We start from the raw sequence: 22,148 nt of genomic DNA on the forward strand, positions 1-22,148 counted from the left end.
TGGCAGCATACCAACAGGAAGAGGGAGCAGAGCAAAGAATTTTCAATGTGAGCAGGTACCTTCACCAGGCTGTGCCACTTAAAGGAAATCTGTGCTTAGAGAAATATGTAGGCTGCTATTGCAGGAAGGATGTCTCGGGCCTCAAGACTTTGAGCCACTGACAGGGAACAGGCATGAAGCAAGTGAAGTTGGAGGAAAGTCACAACTTGTAATCAGTGTTCTTGTTTCAGGTCAGTAATTTTAAGCAATGAATGGATCTGCTCACTGGCCAGGCAACTAGCAGCCTATGTAGTTTTGGGAATACAGGTTCCCTTTAACTGCAATGATGTCACAGAGCCAACTGAGCTGTCCGCAAGTGGGACTGGACCACCAAAGTGGCCGTGCAAGATTAAAAATCCCTTGGTAAGGAAGACAGTTCACTCTAATATTATGATAGTTACTAGAGACCCCCTTTAAATTTCTGTTCCTGAAACTTAGTTTAAATTGTTAGAACTTCCCTGCAATCTCATTCCTCTGCTTGTGTAACTATTTTACCTGACAAAATATCTGAAATGTAATGTGACCCCTCTCCCCATTCCCAATACTGGTCAGATCCCATAATTCTGCAGATTTTGCCCAATGCCACTACTCCTCTTTGCTGTATAGTCTGTGACAACTGGTAACACATACCCTGAACCACCTAAGAATCTCTTCATCTACCCATGAAGGCATTCCACATTGTGAGCCCGATTTCAGATTTCAGCTGGTATGCGACAACTTTTGAATTAAAAAAAATGTTGTGTTCTTTAGGACCATAGTTTTTGTTTAAAGCAGGGGTGTCCAAACTTTTTTGGAAGAGTGCCAGATTTGATGAAGTGAACATGTGCGAGGGCCGACCATTTTGCCCGACATTCTGATGAACCATTAACATTAAATGCAAATGAACTATTTTATGCAAAAGTTTATTGAAAACGGCATACTTTTCATTTTGTGACTTGGATGACAAATCTAAACAGGTGTTAAATCACTCTGCCAGCACAGGGAGAAGGAAAGCCCAAATCTCGCGAGATCTCGGAGGTCGCGAGATTTGGGCTTTGTTTCTCCTTGCACTGTCTGATGACATCAAGCGATCCTGAGCACCAATCCATTATAGCCCAAATTGATACCGTATTTTTCGCTCCATAAGACGCACCTGACCATAAGACGCACCTAGGTTTTAGAGGCGAAAAACAGGAAAAAAAAATTCTGAACCAATGGACTGCAGACATAGTACAGGAGATGACCAGAGACTGCGGACACAGTACAGGAGATGACCAGAGACTGCGGACACAGTACAGGAGATGACCAGAGACTGCGGACACAGTACAGGAGATGACCAGAGACTGCGGACACAGTACAGGAGATGACCAGAAACTGCGGACACAGTACAGGAGATGACCAGAGACTGCGGACACAGTACAGGAGATGACCAGAGACTGCGGACACAGTACAGGGGATGACCAGAGTCTGCGGACACAGTACAGGAGATGACCAGAGACTGCGGACACAGTACAGGAGATGACCAGAGACTGCGGACACAGTACAGGAGATGACCAGAGACTGCGGACACAGTACAGGAGATGACCAGAGACTGCAGACATACAGTTGTGGCCAAAATTATTCAACCCCCACTGAAATTGAGTGTTTTGGCCAGTTTGACATTGCTTTTGATCATTCAGTCATCTTGCTTACATTTACATTAAAGAGGCACTTGTAGGTCAGACAAATATAACATAACAGTTATAATGAAATAACCACAAATGTCTTTTCTGTGCTCACAGCATTATCAGTTTTATTCAACCCCCAAGTGACATTCAATCTTAGTACTTAGTACAGCATCCTTTTACAGTTATAACAGCTTTTAAACGTGAAGCATAGCTTGACACAAGTGTCTTGCAGCGATCTACGGGTATCTTCGCCCATTCTTCATGGGCAAAGGCCTCCAGTTCAGTCACATTCTTAGGCTTGCGCACTGCAACTGCTTTCTTTAAGTCCCACCAGAGGTTCTCAATCGGATTTAAGTCTGGTGACTGCGATGGCCACTCCAAAATGTTCCAGCCTTTCCTCTGCAACCATGCTCTAGTGGACTTGGAGGTATGCTTGGGATCATTGTCCTGTTGAAAGGTCCAACGTCTCCCAAGCCTCAGGTGTGTGACGGACTGCATCACGTTTCCATCCAATATCTCCTGGTACTGAAGAGAATTCATGGTACCTTGCACACGCTGAAGCTTCCCTGTACCTGCAGAAGCAAAACAGCCCCAAAGCATGATTGACCCTCCACCATGCTTCACAGTAGGCAAGGTGTTCTTTTCATCATAGGCCTTGTTCTTCCTCCTCCAAACATAGCGTTGATCCATGGGCCCAAACAGTTCTAATTTTGTTTCATCAGTCCACAGAACACTATCCCACAACTTTTGTGGTTTGTCCACATGGCTTTTGGCATACTGCAGTCGACTCTTCTTATTCTTTGGAGACAGCAAGGGGGTACGCCTGGGAGTTCTGGCACGGAGGCCTTCATTACGCAGTGTGCGTCTTATTGTCTGGGCTGAAACTTCTGTACCCACATCTGACAAATCTTTTCTCAGTTCCTCAGCAGTCACACGGGGACTTCTCTCCACTCTACGCTTCAGGTAGCGCACAGCAGTCGAAGTCAGCATCTTCTTTCTGCCACGACCAGGTAGCGTTTCAACAGTGCCCTTTGCCTTGAATTTGCGAATGATGCTTCCTAAGGTGTCTCTTGGTATGTTTAACATCTTTGCAATCTTCTTATAGCCATTGCCCTTCCTGTGAAGAGAAATCACCTCTTCTCTTGTCTTCCTGGACCATTCTCTTGCCTTCACCATGTTTGTAACCACACCAGTAAATGTCTAGAAGGAGCTGAGTATCACAGTCATTTTAAAGCTGCCTAATTGGTGCTTATTATGCTTGATTGCTGCTCGGTGACATCCACAGGTGTTTTCAATACCTGATGGAAAGCACCTGTATGAACCTCTGTTCTTCAGAGTGGTAGTCTTTAAGGGGTTGAATAATTGTGGCAATGAAGAAACCACATAAGAACCATTTACTACTGTATTACATAAACAATTGATGTCATTTTAGTTGCATTTGGGTAGTTACAACGTCCTTGTAGGATTTGATTCTGAATACAATTCCAAATGTACACTATAGTCCCTAAACCCCTTTACAGCATTGGGGGTTGAATAATTTTGGCCACAACTGTAGTACAAGGGATGACCAGAGTCTGCGGACACAGTACAGGGGATGACCAGAGTCTGCGGACATAGTACAGGAAATGACCAGAGACTGCGGACATAGTACAAGGGATGACCAGAGACTGCGGACACAGTACAGGGGATGACCAGAGTCTGCGGACACAGTACAGGAGATGACCAGAGACTGCGGACATAGTACAGGAGATGACCAGAGACTGCGGACATAGTACAAGGGATGACCAGAGTCTGCGGACACAGTACAGGGGATGACCAGAGTCTGCGGACACAGTACAGGAGATGACCAGAGACTGCGGACACAGTACAGGAGATGACCAGAGGCTGCGGACACAGTACAGGAGATGACCAGAGACTGCGGACACAGTACAGGAGATGATCAGAGACTGCGGACATAGTGCAGGAGATGACCAGAGACTGCGGACACAGTGCAGGGGATGACCAGAGACTGCGGACACAGTACAGGGGATGACCAGAGACTGCGGACATAGTACAGGAGATGACCAGAGACTGCGGACACAGTACAGGAGATGACCAGAGACTGCGGACACAGTACAGGAGATGACCAGAGACTGCGGACACAGTACAGGAGATGACCAGAGACTGCAGACATAGTAAATAATGGTAAATGGTAGCCCCAGTAGTAATTCCCTGCGCACCACCTGGGATCACTCGGCCCACGTTCCGGACCCCACAGATGAGCTGCCCAATATATAACTTACGGCCCTCCACTAGCGATTCTGCGAACGCCACTGAGGACTCCAGGGATCTGTCGAGCGGGAATTGACGTCATCAGCCGGCACACAGAGAAGGAAAGCAGAAATCTCACGAGATCTCGGACGTCGCGAGATTTGGGCTCTCCTTCCTGCACCAGCTGATGATGTCAAGAGATCGCTGGAGTCCTCAGTAGCTTTCAGGGAATCACTACCGGGGGCCGTAAGTTATGTATTTGGGTAGCTCACCTGTGGGGCCGTTTCAGTCCGGAACGCGGGCCGCAATTGGCCCGCGGGCCGGACTTTGGACATGCCTGGTTTAAAGAGACAGAAGAAAATAGACAGGAGGCGCCCGTCTAACTGTAGTAATAACACTGTATTTAATAGCAAAGGATTAAAAACACTCACAAAGGAAGTAATAAAACAAGCTCATCTGTGTATATGAGAGATGACCGTTCCTCAAACCGTCCTGCAAGCTCCATCGGTGGTTAGTGCAATAGCAGCTGGGCTGATGGAGATGGTAAGAGACACTGTAGTGGTCATTACTTGCAGAGTGGTGGTGTTGTAGAGCCGATCCAGCGGCAATTGTGCAGGAAGGAGCCTAGTAACCAGTCCGGAACACACCGCCAGGATGTGACATCACAGGACGAGGCGGAGGGTCAGTGGGGAGGAAGAGCACAGACGTGGGACAGTCAGGCTATGCGCTCGGAGCCTCTAGCTCTCCTTTTATTGGCCTCTGTTGTTTAAAGAGACACTTCATAAAGTATAAGCAAACCCCACTTTAACCACTTCCTGTCCGGCCCATGTACATAAACGGCTGGACAAGAGCAGTGCAAGAGCGGGTGGCTGTTTATAAATGGCCTCTACATTCACTGCCTGTGCACACTCCCTGGGAGCGCATGGCACTGCAATCCAGTGCAGGCTGTGTCCGATCGCTGTACGGGACCTCTGTGTGAGGTCCCAATCAAGTGATCACTGATTGGCCAGTCAGTGATCACATGAATAGTACTAAGCAAAATGTCACTTCCTGACATCATTGCTTACTACTAGTGGAATCTATGAATGATCACAGAGGTCACATGGTACAAGGCTATTCACAGCAGCCTTGTACCATGTGACAAGCTGTGACAAATCACAGCTCGCACAGTATTTCTCAATGGTTGCAAGAATGCAGCCAAAGAGAAGGAAAAATTATTGCTTTCACAGCCTTTATGGGTGTAAAAGCGATCAGTGTAAAAAATAAAAAAAAATTTAAAAAAAATCTTATGGTGACACTGTACTGCTATGGTGACGGTATGTTAAAAAAAAACATAAATAAGAATATAAAAAATGTAAAACAAAAATTTTGAAAAATTATAATTTTTGGTTATAAACTAATTTGGGTTATTTTTTTTTTACTAAAAAGATAGCTGAATGCATTTTGGCCAAGATTTATGAAGAAAGATTTATTTGCAAAATTTTATAAGAAAAACACTTTTTTGAAAGTGTTTGGAATTTTTCATTTAAACAGCAAAAAAATAAAAATCCCAGTGGTGAATACATACCACCAAAATAAAGTTTTATCTGTCTCAAAAAATGCTAAAAAAATTCATATGGGTACAGTGTTGCATGACCGCGCAATTGTCATTCAAAATGTAATAGTGCTGAAAGCTGTCCTGGACAGGAAGGGGGTGAAAGTGTCCGGACTTGAAGGGGTTAAAATATAAAATGTGGTAACATAAATATGTAAAGTATGAAATGGGACATATTTAAAAGTAGTACACGGGTTTTATGTGCAGTAACCCTAAAATATACTGGATTTCCTCCTTAAGAAGTGTCAAGAAGGCCTCTCCAGTTCCCCTTTAAGAAGCTGTAGGTGGACCTCAAGGAGTAAAACGTGTCTGACATATGTGCTGGTTGCTTCATTAACAACATCAGATTATACTGCTGGTGATGGCAGGTCAGAAGGTGTAATCTGTCACAATCACTAAATGCTGCTTAGCTATAAGACCCTTTACAGGCCTGAGCTACAGACATCGCACACAATGCATACCAACACTGGCTTAGCACCACTAAGTTGACGAGGATCTCTAATTGGAGAAGCAGAGAAAGGCAAGACCCCCAGAGAGCATATGTGGAAAGTGGTTGTAAACCTCAGCCATGAAATGTGAACAAAGCATATCCCTCTATAGTGTGCACTTGCCTCAATTAAGTGTAATTTCTCTCTGCTTTCTCCTTCCTCTGCTATCAGCATTAATCACTTCTGACACGGTTTCCTGACACCAAGAGAAAAATGGTGACAGGAGAGGGGCCTCCAGCTGATTGACAGCCTCAGATCTGTTCCTGTGAGCTGTGTGTGTGGGGGGGGGGGGTGTCTCTTCCCTCTGATCAGCTCTTGGAACTCCCCTCACGAGCTCTGCGAAATGTAATTTCAGCTCTCTGCCCCCTTTTTTATCAACTCTCAGACAAGCTTTAGAAATTCTGCCCGATTAGCAGATGTAGAGAAAAGAATGCTACAGATAAAAAGGTACAACGTATGTAGGAGGATTTGTTTCATCTCTGTGTATTACCTGAGGCCAGTCACTTCACTGAATATATGAAAGGGTTTACAACCATTTTAAACTGATAAAACATGGCTACATTTTTTAATATATTTAACAGTCAGACATAAAAATACAATTTATTCATTAAATAATTTCTCATAAAACTGCCATGATTTATCATTAAAAATTTGTTCTTGATCGCTAGTCAGTGACTGCCTAGCTGAGATGATGTCAGCAGTCTGCTGCCGGTGGGCAGAAGCATTTCCTCAGTCTCTTCTTGCCCACTGATCAAACTGCAGGATTGCAGCAGAGGCTGATCTGTGTCAGACATTTGTGATCACAGTCCAGAACTGCACAGGCACAAGATTTACAATGATGTCACCCACTTGTTTGATAGGATGGTCTGAAAAACTACACTGGCAGAACAGAATTACACATTTGCCAGCAGGAAAAGCTGTTTATAAACATGTATTCAGCTCTTTGCTTAGAGCAAGGTGTAAGAGCAGCCATTATGATAAACCCCGGTCTTGTGGGTGAAACGCGTCAGTCTGGAGGCACCAGGCAGGGACTTTCTGTTCATGTTGTCCCGATGAATAAAGTTGCCAGCATTTCAATCTTTTTTGGAGTGCAGCCAGTCTTTTCCTTTGGATAATTGCACTCCCTGATGACAGCCCAGCTGCAATGTTACTCGGTTATTATATCACAGATTTGATCTGCACTTCCTGTCAAAGCCTGAAAACAATGGGAGCCGATATAAAATGTGAATAAACCACTCAAAGCCATGCTGGTGTGGGCAAAGGCACCATTGTGCACTGAACAGGCAGTGAGGAAGAGGACACGAGGCTGATCTGTGATTTCAGGACCCAGGGTGGGGTCACAATAATCTACACCGGAGGGGTGAGAGGAGCCCACACACAGGACATGGTGTGCTTGTGTTGGCAGAGATCCTGAACAACTGCTCCACCCACACTGGAAACAAACAAGACAGGATCCAGCCATGAGAGGGATGGCAGAGAGCCCAAAGGATGCCCCTTCTTCACACCGACCGAACACAGAATAGAGGAGACTGAAATATACTGATATAGGATACTGCACTACAACTCCCAGCATGTCTACCCAACCACACACAATGCATTGAGAGGATTCTTCCATAGCTTCTAATTATTGCTGAATGGCTCTGTTCCTTCCTCTAATTCTCCTCTCCTGAAATACTCTGCTCTGCTGGAGGACTCTGCTCCTTCCTCTATAACTCTCCTCTCCTGAAATACTCTGCACTGCTGGAGGACTCTGCTCCTTCCTCTATAACTCTCCTCTCCTGAAATACTCTGCTCTGCTGGATGACTCTGCTCCTTCCTCTATAACTCTCCTCTCCTGAAATACTCTGCACTGCTGGAGAACTCTGCTCCTTCCTCTATAACGCTCCTCTCCTGAAATACTCTGCACTGCTGGAGAACTCTGCTCCTTCCTCTATAACTCTCCTCTCCTGAAATACTCTGCTCTGCTGGAGGACTCTGCTCCTTCCTCTATCTAACTCTCCTCTCCTGAAATACTCTGCTCTGCTGGATGACTCTGCTCCTTCCTCTAATTCTCCTCTCCTGAAATACTCTGCACTGCTGGAGGACTCTGCTCCTTCCTCTATCTAACTCTCCTCTCCTGAAATACTCTGCACTGCTGGAGGACTCTGCTCCTTCCTCTATAACTCTCCTCTCCTGAAATACTCTGCTCTGCTGGAGGACTCTGCTCCTTCCTCTATCTAACTCTCCTCTCCTGAAATACTCTTCACTGCTGGAGGACTCTGCTCCTTCCTCTATAACTCTCCTCTCCTGAAATACTCTGCTCTGCTGGATGACTCTGCTCCTTCCTCTATAACTCTCCTCTCCTGAAATACTGTACTCTGCTGAAGGACTCTGCTCATTCCTCTAACTCTCCTCTCCTGAAATACTCTGCACTGCTTGAGGACTCTGCTCCTTCCTATACAACTCTCCTCTCCTGAAATACTCTGCACTGCTGGAAGACTCTGCTCCTTCCTCTATAACTCTCCTCTCCTGAAATACTCTGCCCTGCTGGAGGACTCTGCTCCTTCCTCTATCTAACTCTCCTCTCCTGAAATACTCTGCACTGCTGGAAGACTCTGCTCCTTCCTCTATAACTCTCCTCTCCTGAAATACTCTGCTCTGTTGGAGGACTCTGCTCCTTCCTCTATAACTCTCCTCTCCTGAAATACTCTGCACTGCTGGAGGACTCCGCTCCTTTCTCTATAACTCTCCTCTCCTGAAATACTCTGCACTGCTGGAGGACTCCGCTCCTTTCTCTATAACTCTCCTCTCCTGAAATACTCTGCTCTGTTGGAGGACTCTGATCTTTTATAGAAAAGAATCAAAGCAACAAAATTGTATACAAAAGTAAAAAAAAATCATAACCATAGTACAGTCATACTTCAACAGGAACAAAAAGGAATGTACATCCATGTCCAGAATTATATAGTCTACTACCAAAATTTTCAAACTATAGAAAACTATTTACATAAAGCAGCAGAGAGGGCCTAAGCGTCACAACCCGTCACCTATGTACGCAGCCATTTTGAAAAAATTAAGCATCGAGGAAGAAAAACTAGGGTGATAAGAGACAGCCAGCCACACCCCGGAAAGAGGATCCTGGTAGTCAGGGAGGCTTGAAACCCCTCCACGCCTTCTACCAAGCCCCCTGACCCCACTTGTCTCTCAAGCACCCAAATCTTCCCCACCTCATGCAAAATGTCACACACCACCACCTGAACAAGAAGCTGTTTACACTGAGTGGTGACATGACACCATGCGTTCCAGTTGAAGAAACAGACTACTAGGCTAACTAAAAAAAGTGTATCCAAACAAAAAACCCCAGCAGTGTTGAATGCTCCGTACACCCACTCAGCATACCCCAGCCTAGAGAGGAAAGGAACACCGAGGACCCCCCCCACCTGTTTGTATATCTCTATGTTAAAACAGCAATGAAGCAGAAAATGGTCCATAGTCTCCTCCTCACCTGCACACTCCTCCCAAGGACAACCACGATCCATCTCACTGCGATATTTCAAATTGCCCCGAACATAGAGCCCCCCATGGAAGCACAGCCAGGCCAGATCCCTAAATTCAAGTGGGACTCTATTCAAATTAACCCTTCCCTCATAATTTCGCCTGGGCAATCCCTTAAGGCCAGTGGGTCATGAAAGACATAGCTCAAGACTCAGCTCATAAGGACTTTCCTTGAAGCGGATCTGAGATCTTCAGCCGACAATCACCAGTGCCGCAGCAACTTCAGGCATGGAGAGACGTTGGCTGGAAGCTGACCACGATGACCTCTGAGATTCTTCACTTGGACACTTTCTTCCCAAAGTCATAGAAAAGGCCAAAACCAAGATCTAAACATGCCCGTCCATCCCGGAGGTTCCACCTCAAGCATATTACCAATGTTTAACTTGAGAAAAAGCAGTGAAAAGAAAAGAACTGGGTTGACCATACCTAAGCCTCCCTCCCAGACAGATAGGTGACATTCCTCTTGATGAGGTTCAGTCTGTTCCCCCACAGCATCTGGAAGAACACTCTAGAGACCGTAGCATAGAGAAGAAACTAGCAAGATGAAGTCAAAGCTGACATACAAGACGACCAGAATCAGGTAAGTCTTAATCAAATCAACCCTTTCCCTCAGAGATAACTTCCATCTCTTCCAGCTGATCACCTTAGTATTGGCAACTTCCAACCTGCCTTCCCAATTTTTAAGGCCATAATCAATGGGTCCAAATTCAATGCCTAGTATCTTAATTTTTTCCTGGGGATTGGAAAGGCAAACACTTCACCTTCCTATGCTATCCAGAAAACTTTACTCTTAGCTTGATTGATCTCTTAGATTGTAAGCTCCCAGGATCAGGGCCCTCCTAACCCTCTTGTATTGAACTGTATCGTTGCTGTATTGTCTCCTGTTCTATTGTAAAGCGCTGAGCAAACTGTTGGCGCTATATAAATCCTGTATAATAATAATTGATCTTGGAGCCTGAAGCTTCAGAGTACCATGATGCCAAAGAGACCACCTCCTCTGCTACATCCGTCCCAGTGACAATCACTGACACATTATCCGCATTAACGCTCAAAAGGTGGCTCACCTGAGAGCCCCACTGGTACCCCACACAACATACTGCTCTCTATGCTCCTGATGAAGGGGTCGATTGCAAACACAAAAAACAGGGGACTCAGAGGACAACCCTAGTACACCTCAGAGCCAACCTCAAAGGACTGCCCAACCCAACCATTAACAAGAGGGAAGCTTTCCGCCCCCTTATACAAGACTTTCAACCAATTTACAAGAAAGAATTTCTCAAAGGATTGTCTAACATGTTCTTCCTCGATGAGAGTCGAATTTAATCTCCAGATGCCCTAGCCCCTCTGAGGAGCGTCTAAAGCACTCAAGACCACAGATAGCATACAGTGATCAGAGAACTCTACTGCCTGCACCACTGGGGGAGAAAAAGCAGAGGTCTCCTTTAAAAAAAAAAACCTATATATCCTACTCTGGCTATTACCTCAATGAAAGGTGAACCCTGTGTCCTCTGGGAGGTGCTTAATGTGCACATCCACAAGATCAGAGTCCCTAACCATACTATTAAAAAAAAAACACTATCATATCCCAGCTTGTCTTTGAAGTCCTTCCTGTCCTTGGGCCTAGTCATAGTATTGAAGTCACCACCAAAGACCACTTGCCAGGATGTAAAAAGAAATGACTTGATCCTTGTAAAAAGGCATTTCTTGTCCCACTTTGTGTGCACCCCATAAACATTAATTAGTCGCAGGTCCTGCCCTCCCACTAGGATGTCTAAGACCATACATCTCCCAATCGCCACCTCAATAACCCGCCAGACAGTTGCCATGCCAGTTTTAACACCGCCACACCACTGTAAGGCTCAACCGCAATAGACCAGCAAGATGGACCATACCGCCACTCTCTCTTGGCCATATGAATATCTGCCAAGGAGGTGAGCCTAGTCTCTTGCAAAAATAAAATTTCAGCATCTAATTGGCTGAACAAAAAGATGGCCATAGAACGAGCGTTTACTGACTTAATGCTGGAGACATTTCTTGTCACCACTTTTAGTGGAGGGGAATCGCCATTTGGGTTATTGGGTGGATTGCTTCTTAGCTCCCCTCTGCTGCTCATCACCAGAAGCCTCTCTCTTTCTCGAGGCCCCCTCAAACTTCATTTCAGATTCTGAACTATGCTCAGAAGAAGCACCTGATGAGGAAATATTTAAATTGGAGACAAAAAACAGTTGGAGACAGGCACTGGAGCTTCCCGTCCCTACCACCCACCTCTTCTGCCTCAGAACCTTCCTTCTCCCCTCTAGGTACTGCCAGTCAGATGTTCTCATCTCTTGCGTTTTTGTTAGAAGTCTTCACAGAAGATGTTTTACAGAAGAGACAGCAGCACAATTTTTGCCACCCTCCACCACTCCTAGTGGGGAGGGGGGCCTTCCTTCAAGTCAGACTTGGGAGGGGAAGACTCACTGGGGATAACCGACTCAGCAGGTTTGGGATGTTCTGACACAAGTGGAGCGGGTACAGTAGGTTGGGGGGACACCCCAGTGGAGCGGGTACAGCAGGAATACTTACAGACACAGGAGTGGTGGCCAATGGAACTGTGGAGGGTTCCTGAACAGAACCAGGGGAATCAGTCACAGGAGAGGAGGATGTTACACCAGGGGCCTCACCCTCCAACCTGCATATTTGCGTTCTATTAAAAAAAATTTGTGCTAAGAGCGCGTGCCCTGAGTGCTCCCAGCACACACGTTCGGTACTCACGGAAAGGTCCCGATCTCCTCTTCCGATCAGGACCTGTCCCGATCATGTGACCGCCGTGACAACGAATCACGGCGGTCACATGACCCTAAAACCCTGCCCCGGTTTCTGGGACCCTTAAAGGGTCGGGAGGCGCCGGCACCAGGGAGTTAAGGTCCAGTTCACACCACAAAAACACACTGGATGCGTTCCGGATGAATTTTTGCTTACAGTTCACACCACACTCCGTTCCGGTGGGTTTTTTGATTCATTTTGCTATGTTCCAGTACAGTTCTGTGCAGGAAAAAAATCAGCATGTTCTACTTTTTTCTGCACCGAAACTGCACTGGAACTGACTGCACTGGTGTGAACTAGGGCCATAGGAATACATGGAAAACATGGTGCATGCATTTTTGATGCACTGGACTGCATTTGGTGTGAACCAACAGTCATAATTATGTTCCTGTCTTTGGGAAGCAGGCAGTACCAGTGGAGCAGAAGTCTGATGCTGGTGACTCCTTTTACTGATTATTATTATTAGATATCAGTCATTACTGAGTATCTTTCTTCAGGACGTAGGCAGCACCAGGGGAGCAGTAGATCAATCCTGGTATATGCTTTTTTGCTCCTTTTATTGATAAATCTCCATCTATCAATTCCAGAAATTCCATCCTCCCCACTCATCCAGTAACACATTTTCTCAGATTTTGCTCAGCACAGCAAAATCTGATGCTTGCATCCAATGAGTCACCGCAGAGAGGCCGGATAAACACCAAGTACTATGTATCAGTATTATCCTACAGATCCAAAGGAACCCAAAAATAAATACAATATTTTATCAAATCCATCAGCCTAAACCCACAACAGTAAAATCAGTCTGTATATACCAGGGGTCCTCAAACTTTGGACACTGCAATGCACTGTACTCTGTAACACACTGGACACCGCAATGCACTGTACACTATAACGCACGGGACACTGCAATGCACTGTACACTATAACGCACGGGACACTGCAATGCACTGTACACTATAACGCACGGGACACTGCAATGCACTGTACACTATAACGTACGGGACACTGCAATGCACTGTACACTATAACGTACGGGACACTGCAATGCACTGTACACTATAACGCATGGGACACTGCAATGCACTGGACACCGCAATGCACTGTACACTGTAAGGGCGGGACACTGCAATGCACTGTAACACACTGGACACCACAATGTACTGTAACGTACTGGACACTGCAATGCACTGTAATGCACTGGACACGACAATGAACTGTAATGCACTGGACACTGTAACGCACTGGACGCCACAATGCAATGTAATGCACTGGACACCGCAATGCACTGTACACTGTTGTGCACTGGACACCACAATGCACTGTAACGTACTGGACACCACAATGCACTGTACACTGTAATGCACTGGACATCGCAATGCACGGTAATGCACTGGACACCAAAATGAACTGTACACTGTAACACACTGGACACCAAAATGTACTGTACTCTAATGCAATGGACAACAAAATGCAATGTACTCTGTAACACACTGGACACTGCAATGCACTGTAATGCACTGGACACCGCAATACACTGTACACTATAATGCATGGGACACTGCAATGCACTGTAATGCACTGGACACCACAATGCACTGTACACTGTAAGGGCAGGACACTGCAATGCACTGTAACACACTGGACACCGCAATGCACTGTAACGTACTGGACACTGCAATGCACTGTAATGCACTGTAATGCACTGGACACGACAATGCACTGTAATGCGCTGGACACTGTAACGCACTGGACACCGCAATGCACTGGACACCGCAATGCACTGCACACTGTAATGCACTAGACACCACAATGCACTGTAATGCACTGGACACCACAATGCACTGTAACGTACTGGACACCAAAATGCACTGTAATGCACTGGACACCAAAATGCACTGTACACTGTAACACACTGGACACCAAAATGTACTGTACTCTAATGCACTGGACAACAAAATGCACTGTACTCTGTAATGCACTGTGCATGGTGCCTGGTGTGCTCAGCCTGAAGTCACGGGGTGATTCTTCACCAGGCTGCTGCTTGCATGGTCTCAACGGCCAAGGACCCAGCAAGCAGCCTAGCTATTTGCCAGCACCATTTTTTTTCTTTTTTTAGGCCAGCCTGGCAGGCAGGGTAAATAGCTTTGATTGGCCGCATGCGACCCGCGGGCCATAGTTTGAGGACCCCTGCTATATACAGTAAAGCATGCTTGTTATACTCACTCTAGAACATAAGGGGTTATTCCTCTGCATTGTGTAAAAATGCTGTTTGATCCCGACTTCTCTGATCCTCCCCTTCTTCCAGTGTCCCCCTCATATCTCCTGATAAGACATATCGTGTGGAGTCACTCTGCACATGCTCAGTTTGGTGTGTACTGCTAGAGAGGTTTTTTTTTTTTCTTTTTTCTTGGGAGAGTGCATGTGATCAGAACAGGGCCAATTAGCACTGTCCAGACAGAGGTCAGGGGTTCTGCATCCTCCTAGAGCAGAAAGAAAACTCCTCCTACAAGCTTTAACATGTGCTCTGCTGGACACTGATAGAAGTCACAAGACTGCTATATACTGCTGATGAGAAAAGGTATTTAGCAGTTTAGACTTAATAAAATAATAGCATTTGCATGTTGTGTGTACTGTGGGAGACCAGATATAGTGAATGCAGGGTCCGGGGAGACCAGATATAGTGAATGCAGGGTCCGGGGAGACCAGATATAGTGAATGCAGGGTCCGGGGAGACCAGATATAGTGAATGCAGGGTCTGGGGAGACCAGGTATAGTGAATGCAGGGTCTGGGGAGACCAGATATAGTGAATGCAGGGTCTGGGGAGACCAGATATAGTGAATGCAGGGTCCGGGGAGACCAGATATAGTGAATGCAGGGTCTGGGGAGACCAGGTATAGTGAATGCAGGGTCTGGGGAGACCAGATAGTTTGGGTTTAGTAACACATTAATAATATTCATGAAGTGTTCATCATCACTACAAACAATTTTATTTCCTCTCGTTTGACAAGTGAACAGATAAGGGTGACCATAGGGTGAGTTTGAGCTACTAATATAGCGTCTTTCTAAAAATCTGAAAGTGCAGTAACCAATCAAAGCACAGGGAAATTCCGTCCCTTGTTTCACACACTAGAATAGCCACGCTGAAGAACACACATTACTTCCAGCATTGGGCGAGGAGTGTAGCAAATCCTGGGGCTTGTGCAGTTCACACAAGGACAGGGAGATAGTCCTTCACCAATTGTTTGTTTAAATAAATAGAGAAACAAAATTACAGAAATACAAACTAAGCAGGAGAACCCTACAGAGAACTAAAGGAACAGTACAAAATATACAGCACTTTACATATAAAAAGCATATAAACACCCTATATGTCAAATGCAATAAATAGGAAGGAAAAGAGGCCTCAGAATACAAATTAATAAAGCCAACAGAATCTAAAAATATAAAATGAGCAAAAATGGTGCTCAGCATTAACCTTTGTCCATCTATGACCAACCTCACATGACATTCAGGGCCAAATCCTCCACAGAGACTCTGTACTTGCTCTGTGCATTGAAGCTGACAAAGAACAGAACAAGGGGAGCCACTGTAATTCTGTAGTAAAGTATATGTGTGTATATATATATATATATGTATATATTGGTATTATTATTTTTTTTAATTATTTTTTTTTACACACATACATACCTGCTCCAGACCAAAAGTGGACCTGTCATCGGATATTTCTATATTTGTCATCTGATATTTATGGTAAGTGCAGCATTTTCAGTGTATTCACTACCTCTCACAGAGATCACAATACTAACCTTGACAATGCCTTTGTCTGCTTTTCTCTCCAGGAGGACATTGTCTACTTTGTTTAGCCGTCATCCAAGGTCCCCATATACTTCTTGGACCAAAATGATGGCTCAGAGATGACACAATAATGTATATCCCGCTGCCTGTGTTCACAAATGTTAGACACAGATCAGCCTCCTACTGCAGTCTCTCACCATGTGACTTGCTACATAGTTACTAAATTGCAGTCTAATTGCTGAGCAAAGCAGAGACTGAGGAAATGCTTCTTGACTGCAACAGACTGATGGTTTCATCTCAGCCTGGACAAAGTCACTAACTGGAGTTCAAGGACGACGCTATAATAATAATAAAAGGTGGAGATTGTCTGAAAAATAATGCTGCTGTATATTGTGACATATCAGGAATTAAGAATGCCCACGTATAAAGTTACTGACAGGTCCACTTTTATTATTTATATATATTGTGGGAACTCGCTTCAAGTGGTAGAGCTCTTCTCGTTAAAGCACACAGCAACTCGCTTCTTTAAGGGCCTTTTAGCCCAATTTTATTTAAAAGAAAGTTCACATAACACAAAAGCTTCCCACACAGGGGTATCCACGATCAAACAAATTCAGCCTTCTGGCTCTTTCAGCTACACAGCTCACTGTCTGTCTCCTGCAGACTCTTCCCAAATTATGACCACTAGCACACAGCTAGTCTGGCTTCCACCTGCCTCCAAGGCAGAGACCTCCCGTCTGCCAGGCTGGAGCCCTCCTGACTCTGTTTGCCGGGGTGGAGCTCAGACTCATGGCCTGGCCTCCACAAAAAGGCCTGCACACACCTGTGCAATCAGCACGCTGGCTGCTCCCAAAATATGGGCCCAGGATTGGAGATTTCATCCCTCCCAAATCTCTAAGAAATCTCCAGGCTACAGGTCCCAAAACAGGCTTTACAAACCAAAGAGGAAACTGATAAACCAGTTTCCTCTGCATTATGAGATCTGCCTGGAGCCCCTCAACCTGTATGGTTGAGAATCCTGGGTCTCCATCGTGCTTTCCACCGTGGCAGGATACCGCACTGCCACAATATATATATATATAGTAAAACTGGAGGGGCCTGGGACTGACATAGCAGGTGTTCCTGATCTGGAAGCGATATGTATGTCACTACCTGGTCCCCATCGCCAGTGTCCCTGGGCATCAAAGCTGGGAAAGAATGTAATGCAGTGTGTACTGCATTGGATTGCATTCAGTGAAACACGGAGAAAACATGCAGGGTCTTTTGGACTCTGGATATCTTATTAAAGAAAACCTGTCATCAAAAAATCATCACGTAGGGGACTTCTGTCCCCTATGTTATGGAAAAAAAGGTTTTAAGTAAAAAACATTTTTTTTATTTAATTGTAAACAATCAAGGTTAAACCCAAGCACATAGACTACCCCCCCCATGAGAAAAAACTTGGAAGCCCCCACCCCCACATATATGCATGTAAAAACGTAAACGCACATGTCGGATGCATATGCATGAAAACATCGATTGCGATACACATGTTACATATCGTCGCAGATGCCGGAATGAGAACAATAATTCTAGCACCAGACCTTCTCTGTAATGCTAAACTGATGACCTATAAGGGGCTTTTAAAGCATCACCTATAGAAAATATAGGGTACTGAATTTTTTTGCCAATTTGTGGGTGCATGCAAATTTAAGGTTTGACATGTTTGGTATCTATTTACTCGGTGCAACCTCATCTTTTATACTTTACCAAAATTGGGCAATTTATTGCATTATTGTGGCCTAAAATTAACTTTAGTGTGTTTTTTACTGAAATTTTGTGTTTCCTAGACCTGTGTGGTAATAACGTGTGACATACAAAATTGGAACTCCACAATTTATTCTATAGGGTGTCTGTTTTCAGAAAATATACAGTCATGGCCGAAATTGTTGGCACCCTTGATATTTCTCCAGGAAATCATGTATTTCTCACGAAACGTATTGCATTAACACATGTTTTGCTATACACATGTTTATTCCCTTTGTGTGTATTGGGACAAAACAAAAAAAGGGAGGAAAGAAAGCAAATTCGACATAATGTCACACAAACCTCCAAAAATGGGCTGGACAAAAGTATTGGCACCCTTTCACAACTGCGGATAAATAAGAATGTTACAAGCATGTGATGCTCCTGTAAACTCACCTGGGGCAAGTAACAGGTGTGGGCAATATAGAAATCACACCTGAAAGCAGATAAAAAGGAGAGACGTTCACTTAACCTTTGCATTGTGTGTCTGTCTGTGCCACACTAAGCATGGACAACAGAAAGAGGAGACGAGAACTGTCTGAGGACCTGAGAACCAAAATTGTGGCAAAATATCAACAATCTCAAGGTTACAAGTCCATCTCCAGAGAACTAGATTTGCCTTTGTCCACAGTGCGCAACATTATCAAGAAGTTTGCAACCCATGGCACTGTAGCTAATCTCCCTGGTCGTGGACGGATGAGGAAAATTGATGAAAGATTGCAACGCAGAATAGTCCGGATGGTGGATAAGCAGCCCCAAACATGTTCCAAAGACATTCAAGCTGTCCTGCAGGCTCAGGGAGCATCAGTGTCAGCGCGAACTATCCGTCGACATTTAAATGAAATGAAACGCTATGGCAGGAGACCCAGGAGGACCCCACTGCTGACACAGAGACATAAAAAAGCAAGACTACAGTTTGCCAAAATGTACTTGAGTAAGCCAAAAGCCTTCTGGGAAAACGTCTTGTGGACAGATGAGACCAAGATAGAGCTTTTCGGTAAAGCACATCATTCTACTGTTTACCGAAAACGGAATGAGGCCTACAAAGAACAAAACACAGTACCTACGGTAAAATATGGTGGAGGTTCAATGATGTTTTGGGGTTGTTTTGCTGCCTCTGGCACTGGGTGCCTTGACTGTGTGCAAGGCATCATGAAATCTGAGGATTACCAAAGGATTTTGGGTCGCACTGTAGGGCCCAGTGTCAGAAAGCTGGGTTTGCGTCCAAGATCCTGGGTCTTCCAGCAGGACAATGACCCCAAACATACGTCAAAAAGCACTCAGAAATGGATGGCAAAGAAGCGCTGGAGAGTTCTGAAGTGGCCAGCAATGAGCCCAGATCTAAATCCCATTGAACACCTGTGGAGAGATCTTAAAATTGCTGTTGGGAAAAGGTGTCCTTCCAATAAGAGAGACCTGGAGCTGTTTGCAAAGGAAGAGTGGTCCAAAATTCCGGGTGAGAGGTGTCAGAAGCTTATTGATGGTTATAGGAAGCGACTGATTTCAGTTATGTTTTCCAAAGGGTGTGCAACCAAATATTAAGTTAAGGGTGCCAATACTTTTGTCCAGCCCATTTTTGGGGTTTTGTGTGACATTATGTCATATTTGCTTTTCTGCCTCTGTTTTATATTTGTTCCAATACATACAAAGGGAATAAACATGTGTATAGCAAAACATGTGTTAATGCAATACCTTTTTTGTGTGAAATACTTGATTTTCAGGAAAAATATCAAGGGTGCCAACAATTTCGGCCATGACTGTATGTTTTAGGGGTTTTATATCATCTTCAGGTCTAAAATGATTTTTTTCAAACGTGTGCAAAAAAATTTAAAAACGGCTCTGGTGGCAAAAGGGTTAAAAGTAAAATTCCCCTTTGGGAACATGTTACATGTTCCACCCATTTTTAGGGTGGAATATGAAACACGTTCCCACTCCTGCAGTGGCTCAGCAATCCGAGCCCTGTGCGTGACAGCAGTACAGGTTATAAGTCCCCCCCTCCTGATATGAGATGCCCGGCAATCACCGGGTGCCGGCGAGTAATCATCGGCCAGGACCCGGTGATTGACAGCGCGCGCTCCCTACCTGGAAATGCGAAATCACGTATATATAGGTGATTTTGTGCACCCGTGCCACAATGTAGCAGTACTTCTGCTATAGGGCGGACAGGACGTGGTTAACAGAGCAGATACTGGAGCTTGATTTGGCTGCTCAGCATGCGCTTGTTCTGAGCACCCAAGTGCTTTTTTTTTCCCTCTCATTGGCGCCGGCGCCTCATTTACTTGCTCAGCAGGTGGGCTTCTGCTGAGCGTTAAGAGAACCCGATACTCCCCTTCCTGATGAGCACCCAATCGGCGCTCATCACACTGCAAGCTCTCCCCCCTCCCTGCTAGTCCCTGGGTGCAGTTCTGGAGACAGGCAGGGAGGTGAGTAGAAGGTAAATAGCTCAATATTAAAAATATTAAACGTTCAAGTCGCTATAAAGCCCCTATCGTTTATAAAAGCTGCAGACGTTCCTAAAAGCACTTCAGATTTAAATACAGTTTTGGTTAAAATTATCTTTTTTTTTATCAAGACAAGTAGATTGTCACGAGGGACAAGTAGATTGGGACCCCAGTTTAGTCCCTTGGACAAGTAGTTTTTTAAGAAATTTTCATACCCGTCTTTGATATTCTTAGAAAGGGGAAAGGACGCACTCGAACAAAAAAGTAAATTAATGAAAGTGTATCTATTTGCATACAAATACAGCGCTTTACATATATATTGTACATTCACATCAGTCCCTAACCCTCAAGGGGCGTACAATCTAAGGTTCCTAACTCACATTCATACATACACATACTAGGGACAATTTAGACAGGAGCCAATTAACCTACCAGCATGTCTTTGGAATGTGGGAGGAAACTGGAGTCGCTTCTCGGCCTTTTGGCTAAGATCAAGTGTAGTATCTGTTCTTATCAGTGTCCAGTGGGGGTGCTCCCGACCATTCTAGCTTTGCGGGGATGGTTGTTGTATAGTACCCTCACTGGAATGATGGGGGTCCGGAAGGCTAGTACCGGAGGGACAGAAACCGGGGAGCGCCACGAGTTAAGCTGGGGCCCCGGGAGTAATTCCTCTGGGAAGACTGGAAAGACCCAGTACCTCCTGATTTGAACAAGCTACCTTGGTCTGGCCAGGGGCTGGGGAGGCAAAAAGTCCGCAAACTCAGTGCCCCCTGGGGAGACGCGCTCAGGGGTGTCACTAGTAACACTTGGGTGTGGGACCCCACGGTGTGAAAATGACACTTGGTCACTGTTTTTACACTCCTTTTTGCACAGCGCCCTAAGGACCAGGCCTTTTGGCTAAGTTCAGGGCAATTTTTGCTACGGGCCTCAGGGCCTGGTCTGTGCACAATTCGGCACGGTACCACTTTTTTATTTTTTTCTTTCTCTTATTTATTATGCACTTACCCACGTTTGTCACTTTTTCTTTGCCTTATGTGTGTGTTTTTCACGGATGGAGGGTGTGGGTCCTCGGGCCTACCCTGAAGTCTAGGGGGAGGATGTGTGGCCATACGGTTCCTTCCTCCCCTGATCCCTAGGAGGCTCTTCTTCGGGAGAGCCTCCTTGCCTAGTACTGGATGTCCGGCTTTGGCTGGGCATAGGGAACGGTGGTCCACCAGGCCTTTTGGCCAGGAGGACCAATTGGGAACCTTGTCCCCGTCAGGAGCTTCGTGCCCCGGGGGATCAGGGTAAGCGGTCCAAGCCCCTTTAGGGGTAGGACACAGCACACCCCTAAGTGCACTTTTTCGTGTGGTGTTTTGCACGTGCACATTTTTTGTGAACACTTACGGGTTTTTTCGTTATAGTTGCACGTTTGCGGACTTTAAAAAAAAAAAAAAAAAAGCATGTCTTTGGAGTGTGGGAGGAAACCGGAGTACCCGAAGAAAACCCACGCAGGCACAGGGAGAACATGCAAACTCCAGGCAGGTGGTGCCGTGGCTGGGATTTGAACCAATGACCCTAGTACTGCCAGGCGGAAGTGCTAACCATTTAGCCACTGTGCTGCCCATTTGGGAGCGATTGGAGATCATGTGACCACTATCATAGTGGTCACAAGCTTGGAAGCCAGTCCCACTAGCTACTGATCTTTAGCTGGACTGAGAGCGGTCTTTGACAGTTCAGTCTTTGTTATGTGAGCGCACTCTCAGCACATAAACACTGGCCGCCCAGCGA

At 45.4% G+C, this 22,148-nt stretch overlaps 1 protein-coding gene and 1 pseudogene across 2 annotated transcripts in view; one reads left to right on the forward strand and one right to left on the reverse strand.

Moving 5' to 3' along the window:
* Window positions 1-22,148, reverse strand: part of ATRNL1 (attractin like 1) — an 857,293-nt gene that overhangs the window by 713,831 nt on the left and 121,314 nt on the right. The window lies entirely within an intron of this gene.
* LOC149446067 (U2 spliceosomal RNA) lies at window positions 20,844-20,959 on the forward strand (annotated as a pseudogene).

The sequence above is a fragment of the Staurois parvus genome, unplaced genomic scaffold (assembly GCF_062004578.1).
Source record: "Staurois parvus isolate SC_StPar_1 unplaced genomic scaffold, SC_StPar_1.0 ptg000697l, whole genome shotgun sequence".
Taxonomy (NCBI): domain Eukaryota; kingdom Metazoa; phylum Chordata; class Amphibia; order Anura; family Ranidae; genus Staurois; species Staurois parvus.